At 43.6% G+C, this 15,870-nt stretch overlaps 1 long non-coding RNA gene and 1 pseudogene across 2 annotated transcripts in view; both read left to right on the forward strand.

Moving 5' to 3' along the window:
- LOC118526245 (uncharacterized) overlaps positions 1–533 on the forward strand; it is a 29,695-nt gene extending 29,162 nt beyond the window's left edge. For both annotated transcript variants that reach the window (XR_013441661.1, XR_013441662.1), the window contains one exon: positions 337–533. This is a non-coding gene — a long non-coding RNA (uncharacterized LOC118526245). The remainder of the gene's footprint in view (positions 1–336) is intronic.
- Positions 534–9,311: 8,778 nt separating this feature from the next.
- Positions 9,312–9,789, forward strand: LOC118526244 (MICOS complex subunit MIC13 pseudogene; annotated as a pseudogene).
- Positions 9,790–15,870: the final 6,081 nt, after the last annotated feature.

Below are 15,870 nucleotides of genomic sequence, written 5' to 3' on the forward strand. Positions count from 1 at the left end.
CAAATTGCTTCTGGTATTTTAGGCTTATTAGGATAGAGAAATAAAGCATTTGTAGACATAATAAGTACATATTAGATGGTCAAAATGGTGTCAATTTGCTCCAGGACAGACAACTATAGGAAGAGGGGCAGCAACAGAAGTTACTAATTCAGATTTTGATAATTCATTATCATGCTCTAAGACCCATCTGTTCACTGCACATGTTAAGCAGGTGAGTTAAATGGGGACGTAATAGAAATCACTACCCTTCAATTTTCTTTGATGATGACACTAGTTCCCAGAATTCTCTTAAAAATACAGCATTGATTTTGGTTTACTTTTTTTTTTTTTTTTTAGGAGGGGACAGTCCCAGTAGTGCTTACTCTAGGTCAGGAAGCCAATTTGAGGTTTCTACTATTTACTGAATTCATCCATTCATACTGTAATTCAGGAACTGGGGCAAATTACCAGGGGTTGGATTGACAGAAACCGTGCCCATCATGAAGTAGACTTGGACTCAAACTCCATTTATCACTGGATCCCCCTAGGTAAGGCTCTGCTGTGTGTGTGTGTGTGTGTGCGCGTGTGTGTGTAAAGAAACAGTGATGTTCTGGGTCACTGGAGTTTAGCACAAATTCAAAGCCACTTCCAATAATTTGTGAAAGGCATAGATATTTCCCTTTCTCTAGTATACAATTATCTTCGTAAATGTATGCAGGTACTTTTGGTGAAGGGGTAGAGGAAGATTTTCATATAGGTTCTTATGATGTCCTTCCTCAAAGTTTCTCTCTTTCATTTACTAAATTGAGAGTATAGATATTGGAAGATAGGCCATGACTCTAGTGATGATTTAAGCTGGATATGATTACTTAAGTGTAGGTTTTTTTCAGTCATTCAGGTTAAGTACATCCTTCATAGGCTATCCATCTAGTTCAGTTTTAGGAACATCATGATCAGTTAGCCCCTACCAAAATATCCCTGCAAGTCAAATTATTCTGTTTTTTTTTTTTTTAAAGTAAGCTCTACACCTAACACTCGAACTCAGGACCCCAAGATCAAGGGTCCTATGCTCCACCAACTAAGCCAGCCAGGTGCCCCTCATTCTGCTATTATAATAACCACATCCACTCTGTTTCTGGCAGTTAAATCCTACTATGTCATGTCTGCTTTTCTGGGCATCCACCAACCCTACTGAAATCAGGGAACTAAAATTTATTTTAAAGATTTTATTTATTTGAGAGAGAGAGAGTGAGAGAGAGAGCATGAGTAGCGAGGAGAGGGAGAGAGAGAAGCAGACTCTCCACTGAGCAGAGAGCCCAATGCGGAAATTGATCCCAGGACCCTGGAATCATGACCTGAGCTGAAGGCAGACACTTAACTGACTGAGCCACCCTAGGCGCCCCAGGGAACTATTTTAAATAGCAATATCTCCTACTTTCATCTCTGGAGTACAGAAGAAATTCAACAAAGTACTCTTCAAGATTCTGGTTCTCTCTTTATTAACGTTTTCCTCAGTGCCTTAGAAAAGGGAGTGTTCTCCGGGCTTAGTTCGGGTATATGTTAGATGTTGTATGTGATAAATCCATTCCAGTATTCTTATCTCTCTGAACCTCTGTTTCAGCTTCCTTCAGCAATAGGCCATAGTAGGATCCAGGTTTTAGTCAACTAACCAAGTTAATAATTGTCTCAAGCTAAGAAAAATGAATCCAGAATCTCTGGTTTAGTGTATTCAGGCCAATAATTTGGTCCATAAAATTATGTTTCTGGTGGAATACCCAATCTAAGCTCCAGATTTTTGTATTAGTTTTAGCAAAATCTTGCAATTCTTTTGGCATGTGAAACTTTTCCTTCCGTGTCTGACTTTAAATTGGGCCCTTGGGGCATGCTTGATCTGGAACTATTTTAATCAGGTGGGAATGGAACATCACAGGTGTAGGGCATGAGGAGAGCCAGAAGTCCTGTATAAGAGAACTGCCTCAGATGAGGTCAGTATAAGGTCTTCAAGTAGGGCCAGATCAGCATCTTCAGCTATGGGAGGAGGGATTGCTTCTTTCAGTAAGGGAGATGCAGTGGGGCTTGACGATACTCAGAATCATCTAGGTCTTCCCAAATGCTCTCATTCCAATCTTTTGTGGCTCCCTCTTTCCCAGATAATGTCCTGACTTTCATATGAGATATGTAGTGAGGGTATGGGTCAACCTATGTTGAAATTCAATAGCTGGCCAGATCTGGCTCGACATTTGCTTTTTGGCCATGTCAGCCCTGTGACTATGAGATAAAAAATTATTTTAGAGGAGTCCTAGAAACTCCCTGTTTCTCTAACAATATCTTGGTCTGAGAATTTAAATTCTTTAAAGCCTGTCTTTTTTGAAGCTCACTGATGGTAATAGAGACAGCCATCCCAGCCCATGCTTCTTTTATTCCTTAGCACCACATAATGACGTCTATGGGGAAGCAATCAAAAGGGAAAGCAAAACTTTGGCTTCAAGTTACTTTATTCCAAATGACAAAAGGTAATCATTTAAGTTGCTGTTTTCCTACCTTAGATATTACGGGTTACTACTGTCCCATCATTTAATAATACCCAAGTACTTCAAACCTGACTAGGTCAGATAGCCAATCTAAGCTTCATGTCCTTGAAGTCTGTTGTTTACAATCACTTATAGTTCAATTTTTGTATTGGTCAGAGTTCCTTAGATGCGGTCAATGAATTTACTCTGGTTACTTTAAGCAGAGGGGAATTTGCTAAGGGATAAAGAGCTTAAAGAATCGTTACAAAGGCTAAAGAAACAGATTCTAGGTAATCTTCCAGGAATAACCCCAGTGTGTACTTCCACATTCCAAAATAACCTTCCAAGGGAGCGATAGCATCTGCTATGATCAGGAAGCCACCAAAGTGCTGGTTCCAGTTCATGCTAAAAATATGAATAGAAATATGCCCTGCCTCTTTCCTGTATAAACTTGAGTTCCCCATCAGTCCAACATGGGTGCATCTGATTGGTGGACTCCCAATCACCCTAGGCACCCTAGCACAAGGAGGACTGAGAAGTACAATCTTTTATTTATTTACTTTTAATTTATTGCTGAGAAGTCAGGATCTATAGAATGGGGAACTATCAAAATGTTAAAAATGTGTTCAAAATATTTCTGGACATCTGGTAAGGAGGCTGGAGAATAGAAAAGGGGAGAGCCATAGCAATCTACTTCTTGGGTTGGGCGGTAAGTCCACGAGTATTCATTATTTTCTAGTACTTTATAATGAATGCATACATGTATTATTTTGAGTTCTCCAGAGAAATTTAAAGAATTGGTTCATGTGACTATGGAGGCTGAGAGGTCCCAAGATCTGTGGTTGGGAAGCCACCCAGGAGAGCCAATGATATATTTCCAGTTTGAGTTTGAAGGCAGAAGACTGATGTCCCAGCTCAAAGAAAAGCAGGCAGAGAGAAAGAATTCTTTCTTAGCCTTTTACTCTGCTCAGGTCTTCACGTGGCCGACCCACATTGGGGAGGGCAATCTGCTTTACTCAGTCTACCGATTCAAATGTTAATCTCACCCAGAAGCACCCTCACACACCCAGAAATAATGTTTAACCATGTGACCCAGTCAAATTGACACATAAAACTAACCACCACAATGTATGTTACCTACTTTTTATGTAATATATCAAATAATATGTTTTTTGGTGTGAGATACAAAAAATGATTTTTTTGGTCAAGTACAACTGACTGATATCCACTACAAAATGCAGCCCTTTTAGTTAAGATTTTGATTGAGTTTAAGTGCAAATGACTGTGGAAGGAGTAGTTCTTTAAGTAGCTGTCATTTGGATCTCAGTTTGAGGGAGAATGAGTGGGTTGTTGAATGGAGTCTGGAGAGAGAGAGAGAACTTAATTCAGGTGTTTGAGAAGCAGAGGGGTTGAGAACACCTTAGAAATCAAGAAGGAGGGGCGCCTGGGTGGCTCAGTCGGTAAGCGGCTGCCTTCGGCTCAGGTCATGATCCCAGAGTCCTGGGATCGAGCCCTGCATCAGACTCCCTGCTCCGCCGGAAGACTGCTTCTCTCTCTCCCACTGCCTGCCGCTCCCCTCTGCTTGTGCTCTCTCTCTCTCAAATAAATAAATAAAATCTTAAAAAAATATATATAAAAGGGAAAGAATGGGGGTTTGCTGCTCTAAGACAGATTTCTGCTACTTCACATTTTCGTTGGAACTGCTCAGATTCCTAGTACTTGCCTGAGACCGTTTTCCTTTTCATTTCTTCATCTTAAGGGATATTGAAATTTTCAGGTGCCTGAGACATTATTGCTGATTTGTTGTGTATCTATGACTATGCCCTGTTTTCATTTTTTAGTATACATGGAGGACTCTGAATTAAAACTCCCTCTTCCAACCTCTCTTTCTGGTTCTCTGGGCATTAGTTCACACAGTGTAAAAGCACAGGTTAGGTTGTATACTTCATTATCTGCTGCTATTTATTTCAATCCTGGATTGGAGGAGCCAAGGAGCAGAAATTGCACGCGGGAACTTTCTTCAAACCTACAGTTTATGAATAATGCATAATTCTCTGTGACTCATCTAAAGCAATGGTAAACAAAACCCAAACATTTGGCCACCTCCTCAGCAATCTACAGTCAGTGGTCCCATCCCTTACAAACTGTGAACGGCAGTATTTGAAGGTAGCAATGGAAATCAGCAGTGCTAGTTTATCTTTAGTATCACCCATCTGTTTATTGGCACACAGTTAAGTCAGAAAGTAACAGAGCACAACAAAGACAAAAAAGTGTCCCAACTACGAAGGTAGCTGGAGTCACAGGATGTTACCAGGACCATTCCCTACCGCACCTCACATAGGTACTTTTCCCTTGATCTTTTTCCGGTTAATAAATTGGAAGCAACACCAGCGTTGTGGTCAGACAGTCTTGCGTTCAAATTCTGCCTCTGCTACTTATGAGCTGTATGTCCTTGGGCAAGTTATTTAGCTTCTTCCATTTTGGTTTCTCATCCTCCTTCCACTTTGGTCTCCGGTAAGAAGGTTGAGCAGCAATCCTTAACTCTAGACACTCAGGGCCCTTAATTATAAGCAACAGCAGCTGACTCTAGCTGATTAAGCAGAAAGGATACCGGGTGGCTCACAGGGCAGTTGAGAGGGAGAGAGGCAGGCTTGAAGCTAAGCTTCTGGGGTCAAGGCCTGAAACTATGCTGTAGGAGTGACCCAGTAAGGAAGCTGCCTATCCTTCTTTCCCTCAGAGCACAGGTCGGCTGCCAGGAACTCAGGCTCTGCTGGAACTCTGCTAGCACTTGATAGTTCTGGGCCAGGAATCCACCTGGCACCCCAGAAAGCTGGGTGCCTCTGCCACCACCCTTGTCAGCAGATAGGTCCCAGGTATCACCTCCTTCCTCTGGTTCATCGTTTCCGACTAGACTGTTGCCTGGGCACATCTTAGTGGCGGATCCTAGGCTTCATGCCTGTGTTCTAGCTGCCAAGGTCTTTGGGGAAGCAAATTTTCTGACTTGACTTTAGGGAGGCAGAGCTCCTAAGGCAGGGAACTGTCCAAATATAGCAAAATGCATAAAAGGTGTGAGGCAACTGGAAAACATGACTTACATTATCTATCAAAGAGTTGTGAAAATTGAGTATGTTAAATGTCTGGTCTGCTTCTGGAGTTCAAGGATTTTTTGTTTGTTTTTGTTTCCTATTCTTTCTTTATCGGAAATATCCATTGGCTCACTGGCTTAACTCTCAGGTTGCGTTCTACCAAGGCAGGATTTGTAAGTAAAGTGGAATGGAGCCTTTGACTTGGGGTGGGGTCTCTACTTCCTAGTGCCACTCCCTGGATGGACCTGACCTCCTGACTCCTAACCCTTACCTGCCCTGACCCTTGGGAGCTGCTCACTCCTTCCTGTTACATTTGACCTTTCGATTCTTATATCTTTTGCTTGCTCATTACCACAGCAACCCACTGACACTCTCCACCCACCTCTCATTTTGTGCTAATCTCTTGGCCTCTTGGCTCATAGATTTTTAGTTGGTAACAAATCCTGCTACCAACTGGATTCTTTCCTTGCCCTGACTTCTGGACTGTTTGCATAGCATTCTCATATTTTGTATAATCATCGAAGGAGACTTTCTATGCAATATTTGGATCTTTTAAACGGTTCCTTTAGGTTCGTATGAAATAATTTTCCTATCTCTAATGAACAAGAAGTGAAAAAAGTCTGAAATGGGGATGGAAAAGGACAAAAGGAACAGTTACAGAATGGTTTCCCTGTCACTCACCCCAGTCTCATACTCTTCCTAAGAAGAAATTCATTAGTACTTTGTATACAGAGGGGGAAAGAAAACCAAAACAACTTGTTCCAAGACGTAAGCTAGTGTCTTTACTGATAAATTTCCCCAAACCCTCTTAAGCCAGACTCTGCTTTCTTTCATGCCACTGCACTTGCAAAGTTGCCAAACTTCTTTCCAACTGAAACAAAGGGCAGCATTCTCAACATTACCAGCCTGGCATGTGGCTGTCGGGACTCTTTGGGCAAAGAGAATGCCTTGAGGAGCTGGGGAGAGAGCGGCATGATCCTGTTCTGCCATCATGGCTCAGGGAACCAGGAATTATTTGTCCATAATTATTTATTCAAATTGCCCTGATAGCTCACAACTTCATTTGACAGTCTGGGAAATGTTCTGCTCAATTGGCTGGAAATGCCCTCAGAAGTCCTTAGGCCTATTGAATCCTGGGCTGTATTCTAGAGAAGTATACACAAGCAGATATGAAAGATGATTATTGTTCAGAGTTCTCACAGTACAGTGACTGACCCTCCGGATAAAGGCAATGGAAGCCAGGCAATATTTGACATCCTAGATCTCCTATGGAGAGCCAAGAATTCCACCAGAGAATGTTCAAAGACTTACGAGAGTTTTCTTGCTTAATTGCATACCTCAAAATAAGGTATTATTGGAGACAGACTGAGGACATCAGATCAAAAGTGCTAGCATATCTCTAAGAAAAATATCTCTGAGTGAGGCGCCATCCATTCACAATGGTGGGAAAACTGGACCTAGCATCAGATCACTTGGAATCTCAGTTCTGCTACTTTTAGAAGAGTATTTTGGATGAGACATTGTTTCCACTATTATATAACTGCTTTGTCCTACCAAAGTGAAGGATGGAGGCACCTGGATGGCTCAGTTGGTTGGGTGTCCGACTCTTGGTTTTGGCTCGGGTCGTGATCTCAGGGTTGTGGGATCGGCCCTGGTCAGGCTCCAGCTCTGTGGGGAGTCTGCTTCTCTTCCTTTCCCTCTCCCTCTACCCCTCTCCCTGCATGAGTGTTTTCTTTCTCACTCTCTCTCTCTCTCTCAAGTGGATGGATAGATCTTTAAAAAAAAAAAAAGTGAAGGACATAAAGTGCAAAAGTACCAGAATCCCTTTCTAGCACCTAAATTAATTAAGATTCATTAGCTTGTTGGCAGTAAAGGCCCTGAAAAAATAGGAGAGAGAGAGAGCCAAAACTCCAAAGAAAGAACATGGTTCCCAAAAGGTCTAGAGAATAATAGCATGGAAGTGGCAATTGTACCTGGGGCGCCCAGGGTGTGGTATCCGGTTGACCATGGAGTAGCAGGAGGTAAATGGCATAGTCAAAATCATGGCAGGGTGCTCAAAGAGAAATGAAAGCGGTCTCTCAGGAAGATTCCATCTACTATTAAATTTTGTCTACTACACTTTGCGCTGCTTAGCATACTTACTCAGGCAGTAGGAGGAATTCTAGTGGCAGATATGGAAAAGTATGCTATTGGTGGGAGTGGGAATGAACAACAGGTATATTTATAGCTCGTTGATACTATGCTGAAGGTATCTACATCACAGCCCTGTGGAGGAACGAGATCCCAGACTTGCTGCCAAGTTTCATCATGGAACATATGGACCTTATGATTTCAGGTTCAGTGATCTTGGTCCAGCTGCAAGAATAACTTATGCATGAATTAACAACAGAAACAAGTAAAGCTATCGGCTGAGGACCAGGTGGATGGCAACCTCTCTGCCCCTTGATACATGTCTGGTGTTTATAGGGCTGGTCTGGTTAATTTGGGCAAATCTGTCTCTGGGCTCCTAAACCCCCAATTCCAGAGGCTTAAGGCACCTGTTCCCTTCGTCTTGCTCTGGGTCTGTTTCTGATGACCGGTTCTAAGTACAGTCTAAGACGGGTCAGAGCCTTAATGCTGTGGTGGGAGTATAGGCAAGATATCTGTGTTACTATGTTGTCATAGCGTAGAATGGAAGAACAGGGATGAGCTTTTTAATTTACCAAGTCCAGGAGAAGGGTCAGGTCTGGAGAGGGGTTGTGATTTACCCAAGATCACCTGAAAGAATGTCTGGCGGAAGTGGAAACTTTCCAAAAAGGAATTAAAAATGAGCAGGGTGGGCATGTTTATTACCTTTCACCATCAGGTGGAGTTTGTGCACTAAACTGTTACTATTAAAAAGGGAATAAATTTCTTCCACATGTTTCAAGGTTTAACTCACTGAGCAAAGACCATATGGCCAATATGCAATTTTACAGAAGTTATGGCAGAAAGGCACTTATTTTATTAGTTTAACGCAATTGCACTAGATTTCAGGGAAATACCATTTTATTTTGGAGGGACAGTGATGGCTGTTTATGCACAGCAAATTCTTGGGCCCTGAAATACTGCTTTGTACTTCCCGGCTGTCTTTCTGGGCTGCCTGTGACTCACAGTATAAGAATCCTTTCATTATTCTGAAAGTAGCGGGCTAGTGGCTGTAGTTTTTCTTTTGTCCTTCCATTTCTCTCATAGGGTGTTACATTTCCATGTTGGAAGTGTTCTTTTCCATTAGGGTCTCCCATTCCATGCAGCCCTTGGAGGTGTAGACCCAGGGCGTGTTTCTTTGTCCTGGAACAGGGTAGCTGTTCCTCTGATGTCTGAGAGGGAACTCCAGCCTTACTCCTAATCCTCAGCTAGGATGGGGCCATGAGGGAAGATGAACTAGGGCTAGCCTGCACCCTGTCGGTGGCTTTTATTAGCTAACCTTTGGCTTTTTTTTTTTTTTCTTTGATAAAGTCCGTTGGGGTTCATCTTTACTTTTTGGTTTTTCTTTTCTCACTAAGGATCCATTTTGAGATTGCTGTCCTTTTAACCAAGAAGATACAGCTCTCTGGCAAATCAGACTTCCCATTGTTGACAAGGGGCCAGACCCTTACTTTCTCCCTTCCTCATGTGTCTTCCTCTCCTAGGCCAGCCACCTTCACACGGAGAACTTGATTGGTTCTCAGGAGACATTCTTTCTCTGGACGAGTCGAGTGTTCTTGCCCATGCTGAGCGACCATGGTGCCCCGAGCGTGGTCACCGATGAGGTTCCTCATCAAGGGCAGTGTGGCTGGGGGGTGCCACCTATCTGGTGTATGACCAGGAGTTGCCGGGACCAAGTGACAAGAGCCAGGCTGTCCTTCAGAAGGCTGAGGAGGTAGTCCCTCCAGCCACATACCACCAGTTCAGCCAGTCTGAAGATACCCCAGCTCCCAGTCCCTCCAAAGTTTAACTCACATCCGCGACACCTGGAATTCAGGCATCATTACGGTGATGTCCGCTCTGTCGGTGGCCCCCTCCAAGGCCCTTGAGTACTCCAAGGAGGGCTGGGAATACCTGAAGGAGCAAACTGAGTAGCCTGTCAGAGGAGGCCACCTGTCCCAGTCAGAAACAGGGGCAGGGGTGCCATAGACCTGGAGACTCCAGACTGGGACTGGGACTCCACTCCAAGGGCAGCTCCCGGCTTTGCCGACCCAATAAAGGACTTTGGAGGTGCAAAAAAAAAAAAAAAAAAAAGAAAAAAGAAATATTTACTGAGGGTCTGCCTTAAGTAGCTGACAAACTTTCCAGTTTACCTGGGGCTGTCCAGGTTTTAGAACTTAAAGTCCTATGATACAAGAAACCTTCAGTTTTGGGAAAACTCAGAGAGCTGGTCACCCTAAGCCTAAGTGGAGCACTGTCTAGGAGCTTGGTATATAACTGGCCATCAGCCTCTCAGGTACTCAGCAAAGCTGAGAGGTTTCAGATTCTTACAGAGGAAAGCATGACATGGTGGAAAAGCATTTACCTAGAACTGAGGACCTTGGGCCCTGGTCCCAGTTTGACTGCAAAAGAGGCAGAGCTCAAGGGCAGATCACTGAACTTCAATTTCCTTCCTCCAGAAGAGTAGAAACATTGCATTTGGTGTTTGACTTTTTGCAACCCAGATTCTACAATTTGATTTCTAAAGGAGTGTGATGAACCAATTCACACTAATTCATATTCCTAGATACAAGGCAATAGGTAATAAGGTTTTGTTGACACTTGCTGATGATGCTAACATTTACAAAGTCCTTATTCTGTGCCAGACACATCCATTATTTTACTTCATCCTCGCAACTTTTTAAAAAAGATTTTATTTGTTTATTTTAGAGAGAGAGCAGGGCAAGGGGCAGAGGGAGGGGGAGAAAGAACCTCAAACAGACTCTGTGCTGAGCACGGAACCCGACATGGGGCTCAACGTGGGGCTCGATCTCATGACCCAGAGATCATGACCCTGAGATTATGATCTGAGCCTAAACCAAGAGTCAGAGGCTCAACTGCCTGAGCCACCCAGGTGCCCCAAGGTAGATGCTTTCTTTATTTTCATTCACAGATGAGGGGCTCCAGGCCAAGAGAGGGTAAGTAACATGTCCTAAATCACACAGAAAGCTGTGGATCAAAGATCAGAACCTGGGAGGTCTGGTTCCCAAGCCCAAACTTGACCTGTTGCTCTCACTGGCTAGGGATGAGTCAACAGTTGAAATGGACAGGCTAATTGTTTCCTCTCAAAGGACTGGCAAAAGGAAACAGTGGCTATTTGGAATGAGATCTTTCCATTCTGGGCTGCTAAAGGTTATGGTCCCCAAAAACAGAGCCTGGTATTTGAGAAATTAGTGTTCCTAGCTCATAGCCAGGCACCTCCCTGCTCTTTAAGACTAGACAAAGGGTGGTAAAACCAATTGAGAATTAGAGCAGCCCCCACCCCCACTCCGTTCCTATTTTTGGAGGCTTTAGGATAGTTCCACTCCCTCCAGGCTCGGTGGAGCCCTTTGAGTGCTGTTAGCAAGGCTTAGAGGAGCGCTGCCAACTGCTCCCACCGCCTCTTACTGTTGGTCTGGAAGATGATTCCGTTTAGGTCAGGCTTGCCCAAAACTGTGTGCACGGGGCGCGGGGCGCGGAGCAATGTAGGAAGATCCTTACTAGGCACGCTTCTTCCCTTTCTTTAGGAAGGATGATTTGAAATACAGACAAAGTTAAGTCTGTGGGGTCACGTTCACAGCAGCCGGCAGAGTTACACTTAACTAAACTACTGTGATTGCTTCATTCATACATTCCACTTGCCCCATTCCCTTCCTCTCTGACTCCTGACGGAGGCAGTACTTTTCCTTGGTGGGGGTGGGGTGGGGATGAAATGCTGTGAGTCTTAAGACCAACCCTAATTGACAACACTTATTTTACTGTGATTGTCTACGTGCAAGTATGCAGAAGTAAATTTATATTCTGAGAATGTGACTACTTTGGACTGAAAAAAAAATGCCATTAAAGGGCATTAACAGTTCCTCGGAACTCACCATCCTCTGTTCTAAATTCCCCAGCGAGTCTCGAAGCACCAGGGCTGAGGGCAGGAAAGGAAAACAAGGGCTGAAAGCTATGGCCAATTGAGCTGCCAGCCACCAGCACGATCACCCGAAAACCCAGCTCTGGCCCACTTTCTCTCCTGCTGCAAACCATGGGACAGGTCTTCTGCCTGCTGGGTCAAGGTGAACTCCTTAGTCAGGCACAGACATTCCACAATCTGGCTCCATCTCTCTCCAGCCCATCCCCCTGCACTTACCACTGCATGCCCAGGCTCCAGTCCTAGTTGCCCCCATCCTTCTTTCCACACTGCTAGGCTTTTTTTTCATAAATGATGCCCTTTTCCTTTAATGACTTCCAGACCTACCACACCCCTGCTCCTGGTGAATTCCTCTCATGCTTTTAGTTGAAGACCAAGGCTCACCTCTTCTGCAAAGCCTGTCTGGACTACCCGCCCCCCCCCCCCCGCCCCGCCCCAATACAGTAAGTCTCTCCCTTTCTTGTGCACCCATATTATTTTGTACATTTTGATCTGAGCATTTATTAAATGCAATCTTTATTGGCATGGCTGTCTCCTCCATCAGACCATGTCTTATTTATCCGTGTTATCCCCTTCCAATTGCAGAGTCTGGCATAACATTGCACGTAGGAAGTACTTAATAGATGCTTATTGAATGAGTATGTTATGGCTGTTATGATTGTCGGTTCATATTTATTGTGTGTTTACTATGGGCAAAGCGTCATGTAGGTGCTGTACATGCATGTGTTTTGAGAGAGAGGGAGAGATAAAAATCTGAATGATATGGGTCACGGTCCTTCAAGAGACATAATATCCTCTGTGAGACAAGGAGTTAAAAAGCAAAGTAGAAGAAGCACTGCAGACAGGTGCATGGTTCTGACATCGTAGAAGAATAGCCGTTGGATTGGGACTGGGGTGGGAAGGAGGCACCACAGACCAAGTGGTGTATGAAAGGACATTGACAGAGAAATAGTAGAGGAATGGGGGCACCCAGGCTGAGGGAAGAGTATGAGCAAAGGCATGAAGAGAAGTTCATAGTGATTTCCCGGGAACAAAGGGCCTGAGAGTTCGGCTCTCACCATAACTATGGGGACTGCATGCTTTTAAAAAATCTGAAATAAATCCCATTAATATCAATAAATGTATTTTCCCTAATTGCCTAGATTTGCATTCTTTAAGCAGGAGTGGTGATTAATCATTTCCAAATTGCTCAAGGATATGAAGCAGGGTGCTCAAAAGTCTTTAGCAGCAGGAAATGTTTGTTGCAAATAAACTGTTTACAATTTACTTTGTGAGCATCATTTCTGTTGGGACCGTGCAGCAGGTAACAGTAGCAGTAGATGTGAGCCCAGTCCTGATGGAAGCCCAAAGAAAATGGTCATAGCCATTTCCTGTTGAAAAGTTTTAATGGGCTTGGCTACAGTTCTAGAGACTTTCAACATAGAGTCAGAAAACACAAAGTTGGTTAATACTTTACAGTGCTATTCTGAAAATAAAAAGAAACAAACTGAAAATTTATTTGTCCCTTAGCATTCCTTTACGGAAAGAGACATTTTAAAATTAGATGCAAATACTATAAACCTACCAGAAACTGTGCTTGGTCAGTTTCTCGTTTTAGGATGGAAAGCTTTTCATTTGATAAGTGAATGTAGTATGTGGCAGCAATGACCAGTTCACAGATAGATGCCTAGAGTTTATATTGAAAAGTTTTAATTTGATTCAGGGACCCACTATTATCAACAATATGCGTGAAGTCCCTGGTAGATGTGCTTCCTGCATTCTAGATGTTACTGTTAGACTCTGTTGGGTTCATGCATTCAAAAACTCGCAGAGGGGCAGAATAAAGATGACCAGCCAACAATGATCTCTTACATTTCATCTTCACCCTTTAGAAGTCAACATACCGTCACATTCATGTTTTCAATTTTCCATAACCTGGTGAAGTGAATAGAACATGAAAAACGATCCTCACTTTATAGATGCGGAAACCAAGAGGCAGAAATGATAGATAAAACTCTCCCACACACAACTGGTTATTGCCATGGAAAGAGCCAGAACTCTGGCCTTCTGACTTCTTGTACATTGCTACACTATGGTGCTCGTGAATAAACCAACCTCATGTAGAGTGTTGTAGAGATGGGGAGCAAGGGTAAATATCTGATTGCCATGGCAATCAATATAAAAAAGGATGACAATTCCATGGCTGATAACAATGACCTGGAGGAAGCCTATAGCTCACCCTTAAGGATAGAGGCCCACTATGATTGATACACCTGATGCTCATGTAATAGACATATTCTCACTAAAATATGAATTTAAAAATCTCGAAGTCTTTCATAGGAAGCTAAACAGCATCACATACCCAAAGTGGTAGATAATAACAGCAATAATCATATTGAACACCTGTCGAGTGCTTGATCTATGGCAGGGACTGTGGTAAGAGCTTTATACCCACCGTGTCCTTTGTAATAGGGCTGTGAGGAAGGTGCTATTACCGTTCTTGTGTTACAGATGAGGGAATCGAAGCTGACGTCGTTTGTCAAGGTTTCACGACTCATAAACCACAGGGCTGAGAACTGAACCCGAGCAGCCTGCCCCCAAAGCCCACATGTTTCTGTGACATTATTTCAACTCTTCCATATCAGCTATAATGTCTGTGAGGTGAGGGAATGAAAACAATGCAGGAGCGGGGGTTGAATCTGACCCTGAGGATTGAGTTCAAGGGTCAGATAACATCTGAGAAGGCAGAGGGCATGGGGAAGCCCTCAGTCACAGGAACCCAGAACCAACCAAGGTTCTCTCACTTGGCTTCTCACCCCAACACCGTGTCTCAGTCAACCAATCTCTTACCAGGCAAGTAAAGAGCATCAAAGTGTCAAGGACCAAAGGGGTGTGAATATTTTCCCACCTCTGTTCCCCCTTTGTTCTTCAGAAGTTTATTTCTGCTTTTTTGGTTCTGTTTTCTGGGGTAATTTTCTAGATCTTGATTTGATTGCCAGTAGAATTAGGTTTCCATCCTCTTGAATCTTTAGCATGTTTCTTTTTTTTTTTTTAACTCTTAAATACTCCTGTTGAGGAGGCAAGGAACATATTCCTTAAACATGAGTGTGATGGACCGAATGTTTGTGTCTCTCCAAAATGTTTATGTTGAAGCCCTAATCCCAGTGTGATGGTATCTGAAGGTAGAGCCTTTGGGAGGTGACCAGGTCATGAGGATGGAGCCCTCAGGAATGGGATTAGTGGCCTTTTAAGAAGAGCCCAGAGAGCTAGCTAGCTTTCTTCTCTGCCAGGTGATGAGGCAATAAGAAGTGAGCCATCTGAGACCTGGAAGAGCACCCGTCCCAGGACCTTGCCATGCTGGCACCCTGATCTCAGACTTCCAGCCTCCAGAGCTGTGAGCACTCAATTTCTGTTGTTGATAAGCCACGCAGTCTACAGTATTTTGTTACAGTTGCCCGAACTGACTAAGCAGTAGGGTTTGTAGAACCTTTCCTCTCAGAGGAGAACACGTTCTGTTCACCTCCTCATCTTGCCTCTGTTCCCAAAGCTTAGGTGAGCAGCAAAGCCGAGCTGTCCTCCTGAGAATCCATCATTTACTCTCTAGGGACTTGACCTGTTCCTAGTGAATCTCAAAAAAAATGGCATGCAGCAGCCCTTTGAAATGAAATGCTTTTCTATTGAACCAGAAAATAATCACATCCTCCCATTTACTCTTTAGGGTACAAATTGATCTGACTTGATTTGTCAGAGAGCCAGAACTGCAGGCAAATAGACACCGGAGAAATCAACCAATCTTTTAAGCCAGCCGGTAATTGTTCCTCCTGTCGGCTGGCTAAATGACTTGTATCTGGAGGAGATGCTCAGAATGAACCCGAATGCCTGAGGTGACGGAAACAGAGAGCATTCCAAAGTGGGCTCTAATAGAGTAAGTGTTTCTTCGTGTCTTACAAGGGCTTGGCTTTGTGTTTCCAACCTCTCTCCCTCTTATCCTGTCTCCTGGGGCTAATGTCATTGGGCAGCAACCAAAGGCGATGCATGTATATAAGAGCAAGGAAAAATAGTTGGTATGAGGATGAGAAGAGATGAGGAGTAGGGTTTAATCTGAGGATACCTTTTCTTGTACCTTGATCATTAGCAAACCCAGGAAGTTCCTTCAGTATCAGAGCAGAGGGGATGAAATCCCCTTGCTGGTAAGCTGTCTGTTATCTTTAAATAAAAAAAAAAAAAAAAAAGGAAA

This window comes from Halichoerus grypus, chromosome 10, assembly GCF_964656455.1.
Source record: "Halichoerus grypus chromosome 10, mHalGry1.hap1.1, whole genome shotgun sequence".
In the NCBI taxonomy this organism is placed as follows: domain Eukaryota; kingdom Metazoa; phylum Chordata; class Mammalia; order Carnivora; family Phocidae; genus Halichoerus; species Halichoerus grypus.